Source organism: Cynocephalus volans, chromosome 3 (genome assembly GCF_027409185.1).
Source record: "Cynocephalus volans isolate mCynVol1 chromosome 3, mCynVol1.pri, whole genome shotgun sequence".
Classification (NCBI taxonomy): domain Eukaryota; kingdom Metazoa; phylum Chordata; class Mammalia; order Dermoptera; family Cynocephalidae; genus Cynocephalus; species Cynocephalus volans.
In genome coordinates, this window is record NC_084462.1 from 130,039,563 (window position 1) to 130,058,833 (window position 19,271).

Here is a 19,271-nt window from a genome sequence, read left to right on the forward strand (position 1 = left end):
AATGGAACTTATTTAGAAATGATGAACAATAAATTATCTAGGAAAATATTAAGTACTACACTTCTAAGTAATTCATGGGTTTAGGAATAAATCACACAAAAAAATTAGAAAACATTTTGAACAAAATGACAATGAATACACAACATAACAAAATATGAAGGTTGCAACTAAAGCAGTGCTTAGGGGGAAATTTATAGCTTTAAATGATTAAACTAAAAAGAAGAAAGATACAAAATTAATGACCTAATGTCTCTTCTTCAAGAAGCTAGAAACAGAAGAGCAAAACGAAACCAAAGAAAGTAGAAGGAAGGAAATTATAAATATAAGAGGAACGATCAAGAAGACAGACACACATGGAGAAAATTAGCAATGCGAAAATTACTTTTAGTTCTTTATAAAGAGTCACTATATTGACAACCCTATAGCTAGGATTGTTCAAGATAAAGAAGAGACAGTATACAAATCACTAATATCAAGAATAAAAAAGTTCTAACTACAGATCCTATGTATTAAAAGGATAACAAAGGAATATTATGAGCAGTTTTATGCAAGCAAACTCAGAAACTCAGATGAAATAAACAAATTCCTTTAAAAATGCAAGATTCAAAATTGACATGAGAAGAAATAAAAAATTTGATAAGGCCCATATCTATTAAAGAAATTGAATTCATTATCAAAAACATGTTTCAGACAATTGACACAACTGTGAGATGTCATTTCTTTACCATAATGCAAATTTAACCATTATATTAATTACACTCTGTTGGCATTATTGCCAAAAGGATTTCTGTTCTAATAAATCTATAAGTGGATTGGCACATACTGCAATATAGATGCTTTTCTATATCATTTTTACCATTTTCAGAGGGAGTTAATGTCATGAAGATATAAGAAATTAGGATTTGAACAACTGGTGAGCAAAAAGCTAGAAAGAAGCAGCATTGTTGTCTTTGAGACGATATAAAAGACAAAGTTCTTTCTGAGCTTGTGACTCAGAGAGGCAGAATAACACGGTAGTTCATTTTCATTAGAAAACAGACAGACTCTATGTGAAACCGCACTTTCCTACTTCATAGCTGTGTGACCTTCAGTAATTTACATAATCTCTCTGTGTTGTAATTTTCTTATATGTAAAATACGTCATAGGGATAATATTGTTATGGAGGTTAAATGAGTATTATTTGAATAGTGCTTTGAAGTGAAACTGGCACAAAATAAACTTCTATAGGTATTTATTTTCTGAAATGCAAAATAAAGCTAGAGACTTTAGTTGCAGTATTCAGTAAATCTATGATTCTACAGAATGTGTGGATTCAAATTCAGAAAAAAACACTATCTAGTAATAAAAGTTAGCAATTATCATCAGAAGTAATTGTTTTATCTTAGATATAATAATACTTTTTCTTGAGTACATTCTGTCCTGTGAGTTGGTCATTATTTAAGTTTCACAGGTTATTTTGCAAATTTTGGCAGAAAGTATCAAATATAGCAGTTTTCCTTTGTTTAATGCTGAATGAATATATAGTAAAACAACAATAACAAAACAAACAATATGATGAATGTACAGGCTGACACTTGGTTTTCTGTAAATCACGTTGATTGATTATATTCTTTCCCAGATAAAAGTAGACCATCATTCAGTTTTCATCAAAATTTCATGACTTTCAGAATTCATTAACATAGGATTCTTCTTGGCATTAGAATGGTACTCACATTGAACACTCGAAATTTTAAATAAGATGTTAAAATTGTTGGTTATATCCCTTTTGCTATGAAAAGAACTTTATGACGACTTTTATCATCCCTTAATATTTCTCACAGTTTCATATTCAGGTATTAGAAAGTAAAGAAACCTGAGAATCCACAGAACATTTTTAAAGATACTGTGCTAGTATGTATTTCCGTGAGTAGCATGCTTTGGATTATTGGTTAAACATGGTCTGCCAAATTAATTTTAACTCCTCCAATTTTCTAGTTATTAAGATTTGTAATCCAAATTCACTTTTTATGAATGTGAGAAACAAAAACTTTTAACAATTGACTAAAGTCTGAATACATGTAAGTGCCTTTGTTAAAGTTTGAAAATCAAGGTAAAAATTAATTCTAGCTAGAAATTGAAGTCATAGAAGATTAATTCAAGAAGTCCCTGGTGCATTTTAATAACTGAAAAAGGTAAAAGGATAAATATAATATTAATTTTGTGAGTTTTTTATGCTTGAGTAAACATAAAAATTTGTAATTATATTTACAGGGCTTGGCTGTGTTGAAAGATAAGGGATAATTACATTCATGCCTGATGGGAAAAAGCCTGAACAAATTATGCAGGTTTTGCATGTTAACAAAACTGTAATATTAGAAAATTCAATCAAATGTCAATTAATTACAAGGAAAAGTGCTATCTATAAATGTATGACAGCAAGTAAATCTGTATATTTTGGGAATTGAAAATATTTTAATTTTTCTCCCTATTATAATTTCTTCTGTCATACATAAAATATAGCACAATTAGACTTTTATATCAGGCAGGCAGATAATTATAATTTAAATAATTTTTATGCAGCCTTTTCTAGATAGATAAAATATAAAACTGAGGGACTTAAGTCTTAATATCTACACAGTCCATATTACTATTATCCACATGATAAATTATGGGTTAGATATCTTTGTCTTGAAGTTTCCAATATTGTTAGTTTTAGAAATAAGTCTTTCCTAAAAATGTTTTATGTATTTATTGATTGTTGTAATATCTTTTTCTGTGGTTGCATTTATATATAAATAAATTCAACATGCCTTAATAAAAAAAAGACATAAATTTCTGCTTTTTAAAAAAATCTTTAGTCACGGTAGAACAGATTCAAATGTATATTAGAAAAAAAGTGATTAAAACATTCAGAGAGTCTTATTCAGTTCTACAAAGAAACTATGAAGGACTAGTCTCTATTCTTTTATTAGTGCATGTATATTATCTAATAAAGACACATTGAATTATTGGATCACACTTGCAATATCACTGCCTGCTTTGATTTATCTTGAATGTAAATGGGACAAAGTCTTCTAAATATGTATGGCGCTGTGTTTGCCAATAATAGATATTGTACAAATGGCATCAATTCATTTAACAAACATTCTGAGTGCCAACCTATATACAAAAGACTTTAATAGGTTAGAAAGGCAAATGGAACAATGTCACCTTGAGCTGCTTTGCCTTGGAATATAAAAGTAAAAGAAAATCAGGATGAGGTCATTTTTTGAAGAATAGTGAAACTCTTGGGAAATTTGAATGCTTCATTGATGTGCTTTGTTTAAATGCATCCACATTTTTTGCATTTACTTTTAAAATTGAAATATTCACTTGTTTCTATTCTGATTAAGCTGAATAGAGGAACGTTATGGTTAGATGGTTCAAATTTGTTCATTATTTTTACAATTTATTCCTGTGAATAGGCAAAGCAGTAGATTTAATAGAGATATGATGTTTAGATTTTTTTATTTTCTGATTCATAAATTAATGCTCTCTATATAACTTTAATATTACTTGATATAACTTGGGGTTTTTACATATAGTCAACTGTAACCAATGTTACAATAATGTTTAGTTTTGGAATAAATTCCTAACAGGTATAATTGGTTTCATTGTTTTATATATGGATAACTCTGTGTGTTGCTTTTGATTCACTCATTGATTGTGTCTAACAAAGACTGGTAGCTGATGATCATGCTCTGATCAAAGCAGTTATTCACACAAACCTAGTGACTCATTGGTTTGATTTAGGGACTCTAAAAGATGAATTATTCTTTTTCTCTAAATTTGAATCTGCCTTTTTAAAAAAATTGGGTATTGCTGAGTTATGTATGTGATATAGGGAGATTGCTTAACAACATGTAACATTAGGAAATTAAAATTGTCAGGCTTCCATACTGAATAGAATTGAATTCCACTGCCTTTTGGTTCTATGGTTTCTGGTTTTCCAGCTATACCAACATGCAGTCTTGGGTGTGACTCAGCTGGTGTGTTCTTTCCCAGCCAATGTTCTTAGGTAACTGAAATGTTATATATATATATATATATATATGCTATATTCCTTAAAACATAATGAAATTTTTCCAGATATGACAAGTGAAGGATAATCAAGCTATTTTACCATTTCATACTAATTTGGGGGTATTTAAAAATACTTTATGAAGTGTTTAGGAAGTTCAAGACTGCAATTGAGAGAGGATCAGAGAAATACAAATTTTCTTGAAATTCAGTCACCCCCACCTTATTTTAGTGGACAATGTCTGATTAACTGATGGAAGACCTCTAGGGATGTGTGAAGTTTGAGGTATAAGCACTTGGCATCTCCTTGGCTGGACCTCTGCCTACCAGTCAGTTTGTAGTGTGTTGTCCTCACTACAGTATAACATGCAAAATGAATATTTCTGTATTGACTTAGTTTTTACACAAAATTACTTTAGAAGCACAAGCTGAATCAAACCGATTCCCTTTCTGCAATAATAATTCAGTGAGTCGGTTGTTAATTGTAATTACAGTGCAATGTATTTACACAAAATTCTGAGGACACTCAGCAGCTGTCAAGGGTTCAAATCATATTTGATGCAGCAAATCCAGGGAATTAAATCCAGGGAATTAGTTTAGATTTAAGCATACGGCATTTCACAGCAATTTTAGATTCAGCACTAGAGGTGATAGTACTCAAGAATGTTTTGTATGATTCTGAGATTTATCAGTAGATTCACTCCACCAAAAGCTGTTTAAAACTTGACATTTCGCCATATAAATATTTAAGATAGTTAAAAACCATTGTATTTTATAGTTACATAAAAATGCAGGCAACAAAGAAAATTATAAGTGAAGGTATCACCCTAAAACTCTACCACCTAGAAATAAATATTGATATTTGATGGCCATCATTCTAGACTTATTTATATGCATATTCACAGACAGACTTAAATAAGTAGTTAAAATAATTTGGCTAAAGACTATAATTGTTTTACTAAGATATAAAAATGTTTAATGGCATTTAAAAGAAGGAAAAGCAACTGAAATTAAATCTTAAATTGCTATTTTAGTTACTATTTTGTTTGCAGTAAGAGACCTTAGTTTCTAAAATATCTCTCTAAAGGTGAAAATACATGAGAAAGATTAGCGGATTGAGTTAACTGATTTTGTTTTCTTTAAGCACATGTTTCGATTTGGGCAGATATTTATAGTCTTCTGGTATAAATAAAAGGAATTGAGTACATATCTGTCTCTACCTGCTTTGTGCCCCAATATTTCAGTCATTTGCCATTATATGTGTACTCTCTTAATCTTGCCAGGGTTTGTAATACTTGAATGTTGTTTATAGTCATTATTCACACATTTGTTTATCTGTATTTTAAATCATTTCAAATACATTCTTTAATATATATCATAATCTTTCCTTCTGCTGTTGTTTTTCCCAACCTCACCCATGTTTTTGCTTCAATTATCTATGCATTGGTCTTACTTAAATTGTTTTTGGTCCCTTGAATAACAGTATATCTGTTTGGGATATAATTAAATAGTACAGCTATAGAGAGGGAGGGGTAGGAAATTTTGGTAAATGGAAGTATGAACAGTTCCAAGTCGAGTTTATTTAGAACATCCTTTCATCAAATGTGACTTTTGTAATGAGGGCACATTCACATTTCAGTTTGGAACCGTCATGACTTATTTAATAGATGCCCCTTAATTCGCACACTCTCTGGGTTGTGATCTGGGGGGTCAGAGATTTTCTTTTATATTTTATTCCACTTTACCTAGGCACCTCTCTTTGTCATAGTTAGAACTGCAATTTTTCCATTTGAGCATATTAATAATCTCGAAACAGTAAGGAAAAAGAACATGGATGGGAAGATAAGTTAGAAATATTGAATAGTTAAATAATACAAATTCTACCAATTTCTGAAGATTGTCTTAAGAGGCCTGAGCTATCATATCATACAAACACTTCTTTTGAAGTAAAATATTATATAAATTAATTTAAACAGTTCAAATATTTTCTAATATAACAACTTCTAAACAATTTGATCTGGATTAAATTTAACTTGTAAAGAAATTTAACCTATAAGAAATCCATCTATTATTATTTTGTTGTGATATTATGACAACTTTGAACTCCTGGGATAGAAATTTTTACATATGTCTGTATAAGGAACGAAGGTCCTGCCTTCTTTTAGGTAATCCCATTTTCGCTGTGTTTCTCTTGCCTTTTTTTTTTTTAAAGATTACATTTTGTTAACATTTTTTATGGTGAGTTGGTTATTGTTGATTAGAAATATTTGTACCCCTTTAAATAAAGCCTTATGGCTGGTGTGTACAGTGTGTATCTCTCTGGTACATACAAGTCTAGTGTTATACCTCTACTGCTAATGGCATATACTTCTTTTAAAAGAGATAAGAATCTTTATTGATAGAATCCAATAACTATAAAACCCCCAGAGCTAAATGAACATGTGTGTCTTCACTCACCTTGTCTTGCCATAAAAATTCAAATTCTATTGCCTGATTGGCAAAAGGATATTAACCTAGAAAATAAGCTATTGATTCAGGGTAATATTGTTTATTTGAAAATGTAAGTCTCTATAATGACTATATGTCCATCTATTTTTTAGGGACCATAACTATGAAATATCATAAATATGTGTAACTTTTTTGCTCAACTTCTTTAAGAGAGTCTGAAATACATGTATAAGTTCAAATAATTTGATGCAGTGTTTTCTGTTCATTAATATGAAGTCCTGAAAAGTAAAAAAGAACATGCAATTGTTAGTATTTATTATATTTTTATCCATTTTTTAATATCAAAAGGGGATGAATTAGGAGTTTTCAAGTCAGGATGACTTTTGTTTTCCTATACAATAATACATATTTGAAAAAAGATGTAACATTATGAAGCATTATATATATAATATATATAATATGCATTATATATAAAATATATAATTATTTTACTTAATAGTATGTTGTTAATTCAATTTAACTTCATTTAATATGATTTAATATGTTTATTTTAAATTATCCTCTAAAGAGAATAGTTTATTCCTCACTGTTGAGAATCATCAAGATGCCCATATCTTAGATGAATAACTTCCCAAAGACCTCTTATATTTATTATTATCATATATAATTTCAGATGTTAGTATATACCAAAAACAGTAAAGAAAGATTAATTAGAAAATACTTCATTATTATAGAAAATCTGGAAAACATAGAAGAGCACAAAAAATGAAACTTGTACATAATCCTATCACTCAGTGAGAATCAATATAAATACAGGGAAATTTTCTTCCATTGTCTTTCATTGCCAGCCAGCAGCTGACAGCTAGCAAGGAAACAGGAACCTCAGCCCTGCAATCATAAGGAACTGGATTCTGCCAACAATCTGACTGAGCTTGGAAGTATATTCTTCCCAGAGTCTCCCAAAAAGAGTCCAACCATCAACACCTGATCTCAGCTTTATGAAACACAGCGCAGAGAAACTAACAGAGCCAACACAGACAAAACTGTGAGATCTTAAATTTATGTTGCCTTAAGCCACTCAGTGTGTAGTGATTTATTATGACAGTAATAAAAAATTGAAAAAGAAAATAAGCCAATATTTACTAGCAATGACAGTGAGAAATAAGTGGGTATTCAGAGAACTTACTGTTAACTATTTGTTTTTGGATTATTACATGCACACAAAAGTTCTCTATATTTAGACAGTTATCCTTGGTATCCAGATGTCCCCCAAATTTATGCCTCTTTCTGCCAGCAGAAAAATCTAATATGTAAAAGTGAGAGGAACAGCTGGTATATTAAATAGTTCTTTTTCCTTAATGTCTCATCTAGAAATTCACAATTATCATTACTATCACATAATAAGATATATAAAGAAGATATAAAACTATCATTATTTTCAGATGACATGATTATGCATATAAAAATACCCATAGAGGGAGGTGGAGCAAGATTGTCAACTAAAGGGGCCTTGCCCCCCCCAAAAGAGACTAAAACAACAAACAGACATATTTTGACCAAAATAACTAAAAAAAAAAAAAAAAAAAGCAAAGCACCAGGAGAGTGACAAAATCCTTGTGAAGTGCAGAAGATGTGAATAGCACCATAGAGAGCAGAATGAGGCCTCCATCTTCCACCCTGCCACAAGGACTGGCTCAGAGTAAGGCAGAGAGAAGGAAGGTAAGCTGGAAAAACCCCAGCTGTTGCCACTGCCACCACAAATGCCAACAATCCCTGCGACAATTCAATCCCCCAGTTCTTTCAGGCCCCCAAACCAGTTGGAGAATGGCTGGAGTTTGTGCAGCAGAATGGCCTCAGAGTAGAAGCCAGGGACAGGACCCCGAGCTCCTGCCATAAGCACTATCTTGAAACTGAATCCACAGCTAGAATGAACCCTGCCCCAGACCCGAATGAACCCTGCCCCAGACCCGGTGAAACTGACTCCTTCTATTCAGAGGCCCCACCTACGTTCTACAACGTTCAAATGGGTGCCTGCAGGACCAGGCTTCCCAGAGCCTAGGCCAGACAGAAACACTGAGATCCCAGTGTGTGATCCCATATGACAGCACCCCCAACCCTCAGGTGAGCAGGCAGACCTGTTGAGTGGGGAAACTGCCAATAAGTAATGGTCCCACATATTTGCATGAACCTGCCCTGCACAACCTGCAGGCCCACATGTGCCCATGCCAGCCAAAAGCCAGCCCAGTAATAGTCCCTCCTCCATCATCTACTGAGCCACTGAGGCTTGCTTTCCTCCTTGCAGGCTTGCTCCAGGCTCAACAGCTGATTTGGCAGCCTTTTCCAGAGCTGCCAGGACCTATTATGCCAGGGTACACCTGCTCCCAGACTGACAGCAGATTGGGCAGGGGCTTTGACTCTCCAAGGCAAGACTCTACAGAGCTGCTGGGCTTGGCTGTACCCTTGCAGGCTTGGTACAGGCTCAACAGCTGACCTGGTAGCCCTCTACAGAGCTGTCAGGCCCTATAGCACCAGTGTACACCTACTTCCTGGCCAACAGCATATTGGGTGGCAACTTTTTCTCCCTACTGCAGGCCTCAATGGAGTTGCTAGGTGTTGTGGCATCCTTACAGGCTTGCTGTAGGCTCAACAGCTGTTCTGGTGCCCTGCTACATAGCTGCCATGACCTGCTACACCAGTGTACAGCTGCTAACAGACCAACAGCAGATTGGACAGGGGCTGTGACCCTCTAAGGCAGGCCACTACAGAGTTTCTGGGCCCACAACCACAACAACCCCACCAACTGCAACAAGAAACTGCTGAGAGCCCCAGTGCCTAGGCCACAAAGACACCCATAGACAATTCCAAGATTGAATACTGTCAAAGAAATTACATGAAGGCTGCACAAGGACAACAACCATATGATCATCCCAATAGATGCAGAAAAAGCATTTGATAAATTCAATATCCCTTTGTGATAAAAACTCTCATCAAAATAGGTATAGAAGGAAAGTATCAACACAATAAAAGCCATATATTACAAACCCACAGCTAACATCCATCTGAACAGGGAAAAGTTGAAAGCTTTTTCTCTAAGAAGAGGAACAAAACAAGGATGCCCACTCTCACAACTCCTATTTAATATAGTACCGGAAGTTCTAGCCAGAGAAATTACGCAAATGAAAGGAATAAACGGTATCCAAATTTGAAAAGAGGAATTCAAATTATTCCTGTTTGTAGGTGACATGATCTTATATAGAGAAACACCTAAACTCCACCAAAAAACTTTTAGAACTAGTAAACAAATTCAGTAAATTTGCAGGATATAAAGTCAATTTACAAAAATCTTTAGCTTTTCTATACACTGACACCAAACTAGCAGAAAAGAAATTAAGAAAGCAAGACCATTTATAATAGCCAACTAAAAAATTAAAATACCTAGAAATAAATTTAATCAAGGAGGTGAGCAATCTCTACAATGAAAACTACAAAACACTGACAAAAGAAATTAAAGAGGACACAAAAAAATGGAAAGACATTCCATGCTCATGTATTGGTAGTATTAGTGCTGTGAAAATGTCCATAGAATGCAAAGAAATCTGCAGATTCAATGCAATCCCTGTGAAAATACCAATGACATTCTTCTCAGAAATAGAAAAAAATAACCCTAACATTCATAGGGAACAACAAAAGACCTCGAATAGCCAAAGCAGTTCTAAGCAAAAAAGCATAAATCAGGAGGCATTTCATTACCTAACTTCAAAATATACTACAAAGCTATAATGACCAAAACAGCATGGTACTAGCATAAAACGAACACATGGACCAATGGAAAAGAACAGAGAATCTAGAATTAAATCCACATACTTACAGCCAACAGATCTTGAAAAAGGTGCCAAAAATATGCACTGTGGAAAGAACAGCATCTCCATAAATGGTGCTGGGAAAACTGGATAGCCATGAGTAGAAGAATGAAACTAGACCTCTATCTCTCACCATTTACCAAAATCAACTCAAAATGGATTAAATGCTTAAATGTAAGACCTGAAACTATAAAACTTCTAGAAGAAAACACAGGAGAAGAGCTCCAATATGTAGGATTAGACATAGATATTATGGATAAGACTTGAAAGCACAGTCAACAAATGCAAAAATAAACAAATGGGATTTTATCAAACTAAAAAGCTTCTGCACAGCAAAGGAAACAATAAACAGAGTGAAGAGATGACCTGCAGAATGGGAGAAAATATTTGCAAACTACACATCTGACAAAGCACTAACATCCAGAGTAAGCAAGGAACTCAACTGAATAATAATAATTGGAAAACAACAACAACAATTTTAAAATGGGCTATTATTAAAAAGGTAGAAAATATCAAATGCTGGTGAAGATTCAGAGAAAGGGGAACCTTTATACATTGCTGGTGGGATTGTAAATTAGTACAGCCATTAAGGAATATGGAGATTCCTTAAACTGCAGATTGAACTACCATATGACCCAGTAATCACCTACTAGGTATATACCCAAAGGAATAGAAATAATCATGTAGAAGGGATACGTGCACTCCCATGTTTATCGAAGCTCTATTCACAGTAGCCAAGATATGAAACCAATGTAAATATCCATGAATGGACGATTTGATAACAAAAATATGGTATATATACACAACGGAATACTACACACCTGTAAAAAAGAAAAGAAATCTGCCATTCACAGCAGCATGGATGAAGTGGCAAAAAATTAAGTGAAATAAGCCAGGTACAGAAAGACAAATGCCACATTTATTCACTCATACGTGGGAGCTAAAAAAAACAGAACCAAAACCCAAAATAAATAAATAAATAAATAAATAAATAAATAAATAAATAAATAATAAGTTGACCTGCTAAAAGGAGAGAGAAGAACTGTGGTTAGTCTCAGTGGGAAAGGAGAGAATGAAAGGGGGAAAGAAAAAAATACAAAAAAAATCTATAAAATATAGATTGGTTGAAAATTTTTATGAATTTGAGCACGTTTTCTACATTATGGTCAATATGCAAAAATCTACCTACATACTTTTATGTACAAGCAATAATTGCAAATGTTATGTTAAAGACTGTGGTATTTATAATAGGCTCGAGAAACATAAATTACTTAGAAATGAATCTAACAAAAGTATGCAAAACTTCTACACAGGAACATGACAAAATAATATTAAAAGTGATTAAAGATCTATATAAATGGTTTTGGTTGGAAGACTCTATATTGTAAAGATTACAGGTTTACTGAAATCGATCTGTAGATTTCATGCAATGACAGTCAAAATATGAATGTGTGTGTAAGTTGTTTAACTCACTGTAAAATGCGCATGGAAATATAAAAGCACAGAGTAGTCCAATTAAATATTGACAAAAAGAAAAAAAAAGAATTGGAGGACATAGACTATCAGATACTGTGATTTGTGAAATAATAAAGAATATATATGTACGGTTTCTACCCATGGTTCCTGGCACACAGCTCCTAAAACCCTTGGAATTTCCTACTTAAGAGCATCTTTTGTTCTAATGAGGTAACTCTTAGTGGGCACCTGCATAGCCTCAGGATGAGAACTGATTGCCAGGGGAACCAGTCATGTGATTAGAGGTTAGATCAATGTCCAGGGAGGAAAGAGGGGCTGAATGTTGAGTTGATCACCAATGGCCAATGATGTAGTCAATTATGATTATGTAATGAAGCCTCCATTAAAAAAAACCCAAAAGGACAGGATTGAAGAGCTTTCAGATTGCTGAACACATGGAGCTGCCCGGAGGGTGGCACTCCCAGAGAGGTGTCCCCTCCCCCATACACTACCTTATGCGTCTCTTCCATCCAGGTGTTCATCTGTGTCCTTTGTAATATCCTTTATAATAAACTAGTAAATATAAGTAAGTGTTTCCCCGAATTCTGTGACTGATCCTAGCAAAGTAATTGAGCCCAAGGGAGTGGGGGTCATGGAGGCTCTAATTTATAGACCTGTGAGTTAGAACCTGGGGCTTGCAATTGGCATTTGAATTGAGGCAGTCTTGTGAAACTGAGCTCTTAATCTGTGTGATATGACCCTATCTCCAGGTAGATAGTATCAGAATTGAATTAAATTGTAGGACACCCTGTTAGTGTCCACTGGAGAATTGCTTGGTTGGTGTGTGCGGAAAAACTCCACACGTCTGGTTACAGAAATGTTCTTAGTTATGAGAGTGTTGTGTGTTCTCAGTAGGAGAAACTGAGTGTTTTTCCCCACAGAATTGATGTCACAAGTGTTATGCTGAGTGACTGTGTAAGAGAGTAGGAAAAAACAGGTATTTTTCATTTAGAGATATCGTGCTTATTATAAAGGATCAATAATTTAAGCAGGGTGGCATTAACACAAAAATAGGCAAATAGACCAAAGAAATAAAATAGTCTAAAAACAAATCCATACATATATAACTTGATATGTGATGAGAAAACAATGATCCTTTTAATAAATAGTTCTGGGTCAATTTGGATACCCACATAGAAAACAATGTATTTTTTCTGTTCTTATTATGTGTATTACATAAAAATGGACAGTTTTTTTTTTTTTTTTTTTTTTGATCGGTAAGGGGATCGCAACCCTTGGCACGGTGTGGTTCGCACCACGCTCAGCCAGTGAGCCCACCAGCCATCCCTATATAGGATCCGAACCTGCGGCCCCGGCACTACCAGCGCCGCACTCTCCGAGTGAGCCATGGGGCCAGCCCTAAAATGGACAGTTTTTAATGTATAATTCAATTACTTTAAAAAAACACATAAACCATCATATAACCTCCACCCCAGTGAGGATATAAGTGTTAGCTTATTCCCGGAAAGCTCCCTAGTGCTCTCTCCAGTCAAGCCCCTCTATCCTGAGCCAAGATCTGTTCTGATTTAAATCACCAATTGCTTAGTTTTGGATGCTTTAGAACTTTATAAAACTCATTCATTTAGTATGCACTCATCAGTGTCTCACTTCTTGCACTCAACCAAAAACTTTAAAATTTGATATAAATTCAATTTTATGAGTTTTGACAAATGTATTCACCTCATCAGGATATAGAACCTTGCCATCACTCAGGAAAGTTCACTGTGTTCAGTTTTTAACATGACGTTTCTGCCATTCATCTATGGAGTTGTATCAGTAGTTTTTTTCCCTTTTTATTACTGAGTATATTTTCATTGTATGAATATACTATTCACCTAGTGATGGACATTTAGGTTGTTTCCAGTTTTTGCTATTTTGAATAAAACTGTTATGAATATTCTTGTGGAAGTCACTTTGTGCATATATGTTTTCATTTCTCTTAGGTAATATCCTAGAATGGAATTATCCGGTAATAATGTAGGTGTATCTTTAACTTTATGAGGAATTGGGAAGCAGTTTTCCAAAGTGACTGTAGTATTTTTCACTCCCATCAGCAATGCATGAGAGTTCCAGTTACTCACATCTTTTCAATACTTGACATTTCCAACATTTAAAACTTTTCCTCTTTCATTAGGGTAAAATGACATCTAATTTTGGTTTTAATTTGCATTTCCCTGATGTTGAACACGTTTGTGATTATTGGCCATTCACATAACTTCTGGCAAGTGTCTGTTTAATTCTTGTGCCCATTTTTTATTGAATTGTTTTTCTTTTTGATTACTGAGCTATGATACTTCTTTACATATTATTGTGGATATGAATTCTTCGCCAGAGAAATATAATACAAATATTTTCTACACTTGGGCTTATCTTTTTATTTGAATCATAGGGTCTTTCATTTGGTAAGCAGATTTTCTATATTAGTCCATTTCTGCTGGTTATAACAAAATACCTGGAACTGGGTAATATGTAAGAAAACAAAATTTATTGCTTACAGTTTTAACGGCTAGGAAGTGCAAACTCCAGGGAGCACATCTGGTGAGGGTCTTCTTTGGTGGTTTCACAGCAATGCAGGGGTCCCACATAGCAGAAAATGGTGGAGCAGAAAGAGTTCCTCATCCACTGTCCTTTTAAAGCCCTCAGAACCATGCCCCTGACCACCATTATTAATCCATTCACCACAGCATGGTCCTACAATCTAATTACCTCTTCAAGGCTCCACCTTCCAATTACTATCGCAGGATTTCACACTCTCAACACTTAGAGTGGAGATTTAAGCTTCAGTGAGATTGGAGGAGGAGGGACATCCATTCTACAGCATTCCACCCCTCGCCCCCCAAAACTCACATCCTTTTTACATACAAATTCATTCATTTCATCCCAAAAGCCATGTTTTAACTCAAAAGTTCAAGGTTCAAAGTCCCATCTGTGAAATCAAAACAAGTTATCTACTTCCAAAATACAATGGTGGAACAAACATACATATTCCCTTTCATAAAAGGAGAAATAGGCCACAAGAAAGGTGTTAACAGGTCCCAAACAAGTCTGAAACCCAGGAGGGAAGGCATTAAATCTCAAAGCTGGTGAATCATGTACCTTGACTGTATGTTCGGCCTCCTCTGCACACTGGTATGGGGGTTGGGACCCCAAGTCCTTGGACAGCTTCACTCCTGTGGCTTTCCTAGTCTCAGGCCACACTTCAGCTCTCCCAGGCTGGGGTTTCACTCTGGAAGCTCCACAGATCTGAGGTCTCCATGGTGGTCCCACTCTCATGATTCCACTAGGAATGGCTTTAGTGGGGTTGGTCTGCTGCAACTTTGGCTGCACATTTCTGCCCTGCATTGTTCTAGTGAAGGCTGTCTGCAGTGAATCTCCCCCTGTGACAGATCTCTTCATGGGCCCCCAGGCTTTTCCATAATCCTTTGAGTCAGGATGGAGCCTCCCAAGCCTTACAGCTCTGGCATTCTGCGAGCATATAGACTTAAAACCATGTGGACACCACCGAGGCTTCTGGCTTGTATTTACAAAATACAAGCCAATTTAGGCACTGCTGGAGCATCCAAAGCAGCTGGGATGTGGGTGTGGGGAACAGCATCCTGAGGTGGACCTGAGCAGTGAGCTCATGGAGGGCATCTCAGGACTGTTCTCCAAGACCATTCTGTCTCCCTATGTCTCTGGGCCTGTCATAGAAGGATTGGTCCTAGAGGCTTCTGTCATGCCTTCAGGGTCTTTTCTCCTTTCTCTTGATTATCGCTTTCTTTTGTACTAATCTTAGTACTATTGCATTTTTCTCCTGAAAATGTTCTCTGCTTCTCTACCATATGGCCAGGCTGCAAATTTCCTAAACCTTTGTGCTCAGCTTCCCTTTTTAATTCTGGCTTTGCATCATGCCTTTGCTGCCATAACTCATGTTGCAAGTAGCCATGCAGCTTCCTGAATGTTTTACTGCTTAGAAGTTTCTTCCACTAAATACCCTGGGTCAGCACCTAGAAGTTCCACATTCCATAAAACTTTGGGGCATGAACAGAATGCAGACAAGTTCCTTGCCAGTTCATAGCAAGAGTGATCTTTGCCCCAGTTTCCAGTATACTCCTCCTTCTCATTTATATCTGAGACCTCCTTAGAATGGTCTTTACAACTCACATTTCTATCAGCATTCTGATAAGATGTTTCTTCTCATCTAAGCATTCTCCAAGATAGTTCAAACTTTTCTCTCCAGCTTCTAGGCTTTTCCTAGCCTGTTCCTCCAATTTCTCCCAGCCTCTCCTCAACACCCCGTTTCAAAGCTGTTTCCACATTTTCAAGTATTTGTTATAAGCACACTCCACTTCTCTGGTACCAATTTTCAGTATTAGTCCATTTCTGTTGCTTGTAGCAAAATACCCAGAACTGGATAATTTGTAAGAAAGCAAAATTTGTTGCTTATAGTTTCGGAGGCTGAGAAGTCCAGAGAATACATCTGGTGAGGGTCTTCTTTGGTAGCTTTACAGAAATGCAGGGGTCTAACATGGCAGAAAGTTCCAGAGCACAGAGAGAGAGATTTTCTCACGTGTTGTCCTTTTAAAGCCCTCAGAACCATGCCCCTTACCACCATTATTAATCCATTCACTACTGCACAGTCCTGCAATCTAATCACCTCTTTAAGGCCCCACCTTTCAATTACCATAATAGGCTTTCTCATCCTCAACAGTTACAGTGGGGATTTAAGCTTCAATGAGGTTGGCAGTGGGGGGTATCCAATCTATAGCATTTTAATTGCAATGAAATCCAATGTATTTATTTTTTGTTATGTGATCATTGCTTTCTGTGTATTGTTAAAGAAATCAGGTCCCAAAGGGAACATAAACCACACTAAATCCCACCATCCAAATATAATTACTATTAATATTTTGATATATATTCTTTCATATTTTTACTACTCAGAAAAATATATAAACATAGAGCTGGGTAAAAATAATTTCTGTTATATGTTTTCAATGGAAAGTTTTAGTCTCCAGGCATTATCTTTTACTTATTTATTTATTTTTTTGGCAGCTGGTAGGTACAGGGATTTGAATCCTTGACCTTTGTGTTACAATGCTGTGTTCTAACAAACTGAGCTAATTGGCCAGCCCTCCCAGGCATTATCTAATTGTATAGGTGTGTGTGCTTTTTTTTGTTGTTGACTATTTTGCTACTCTATAAACACAGAAGTTAGCTCATAGAAAACTGAAGAAAGAACAAATAGTTTTTGTCCATAGAAACGCAAGTCAATTGTGTCCTATGGAATGCAGTTGATTAGTGCCCAATGAATAAATGAGTTATTGCAAATTCATTTCAACATTTATATATAAAAAACTGGATATATTTTTTTACCTCTTTGAACTAGTTAGAAACATCACTGATTTTCTCATTAGTAATAAGTTAAATAAAAGTACTGAGAAAAATTAAGTACATCTTAATTTTTAATTTGTACAAGAGTCATGATTTTACCTGCTTTTGAACTTTGTTTTAATAGCATATATCTACAAAACAGAAACCAACTTGTACAAATTGTTTTTTGCTCATCCACGTTTCAGAAAAATATTATTATTTTAACTATTTTCTGTTACTATCCCTATTATTTAAAGACAATTTACAAATATGTGGGAAGATTACAAACAACTTGGGAGACAGGACTTAAATAAAAAATTAAAATAGAAACCCAGGGAGACAGTGAAAACATATTTAAAACCTTGCATATGAGTGCTGTGGGTTGACTGTCCCCCGAAAACTCATTGAAGCTTAATCCACACTGTAACTGTTAAGAGGGTGGGAAATCCAATTATGGTAATTGAAAGGTGGGGCCTTAAAGAGGTGATTACATTGTGAGGACTGTGTTCTTGTGAATGTATTGATCTACTCATGGAGCATGGTTCTGATGGCTTTAAAAGGAGAGGAATTGAGAAGTTTAATTCTCCTGCTCAAGCCAGTCACCTGTAATAGCCTGCCTTGCTATACAGTCATCACTGGGAAAGACCTTCATCAGATACGTTCCCTGGACTTTGTACTTCCCAACCACTGAAACTGTAAGAAAGAAATTTTATTTCTTTATAAACTACCCAGTTCCAGGTATTCTGTTATAAGCAACAGAAACTAATATAATGAGTATAACCATATATATTAAATTTAAATATTTTAATATCACTAAATGAACATCATTTCACACCTAACAGTTTGCAAAACAGGAAACAGAATGATAATGTTCAAATTTGGTAGTAATAATAAGCATGGCTGTTTGTAGTATAAATTGGTAAAACCATTTTTGAGGATCATTGAACAACACATACTTTCCAAAAATGCTTAAAAATTACCATGTATTTGACCAGCAGCATCACATATTAGGAATATATCATATGGAAATAATTAGGCAAAGTTGACAAATAGTTTTATACTTATGTGTTTATATTTTGCTTTTTAGAAATAGATTTCATGTAATATAAAAGACGAATATTTCTGTATACCTGTGAGTAAACAGAAATACACCAATGAACATTATAGACTCAATTTGTGAACTTATTTACGATTACCAAGGTCCAGCACAGCAGAAAGTTGTACTTACGTTATTCACTCTATTTTAACAAAAGGACTCCCTAATATAACTATTAGAGGCTGTAATAACTAGCTAATTAGAGCTGACTTTTGAACACCCCAAATTTCAAATCCAGGGAGCATTTTAACTGTATTCATTTCTTAAAGTTTTATTTCTCTATCAGATTTGGTACTGAAAGCCAACCCCCTTCCCTATAAAACTTTCCTATTTACTTATTTTTACACTATTAGTTTATAATTTGTTTTTAATTAATAGGCTTAGTTTTTAGAACAGTTTTTATTTTACAGAAAAATTGAGCAGATAGTTCAGAGATTCCATATACCTCTTCTGTAAACAGTTTCTCATATTAGTATCTGCCATTAGTATCGTAAAATTCTTACAATTAATCAACAAATACTAATATATCATCACTAACTAAAGTTTGTAGTATATCAATGTTCACTGTTTACATGGTAGTTCTACAGGTCTTGAAAAATGTATAATGTCATGTATCCAGCATTATGGTATCATACAGACTAGTTTCACCCTAAAAATCCCCTGTGCATCACCTATTTATCTCTTTTTCTCTTCCAAACTACTAATCATTTTGTCTATAGTTTTGTCTTTTCCAGTATGTCATATAGTTAGAGTTATACAGTATGCAGACTTTCAGACTGGCTTCTTTCACTCAGCAATATGAATTTAAAATTCCTCTGGGACTTACTGTGACTTGTTAACTCACTTCTTTTTATCACTGAATAATTTTTCATTCTATAGATGCACCTTAGTTTGTTTATACTTTTATGTATCGAAGGATATCTTGTTGCTTCTAGTTATTGACGATTATAAATGAAGCTGC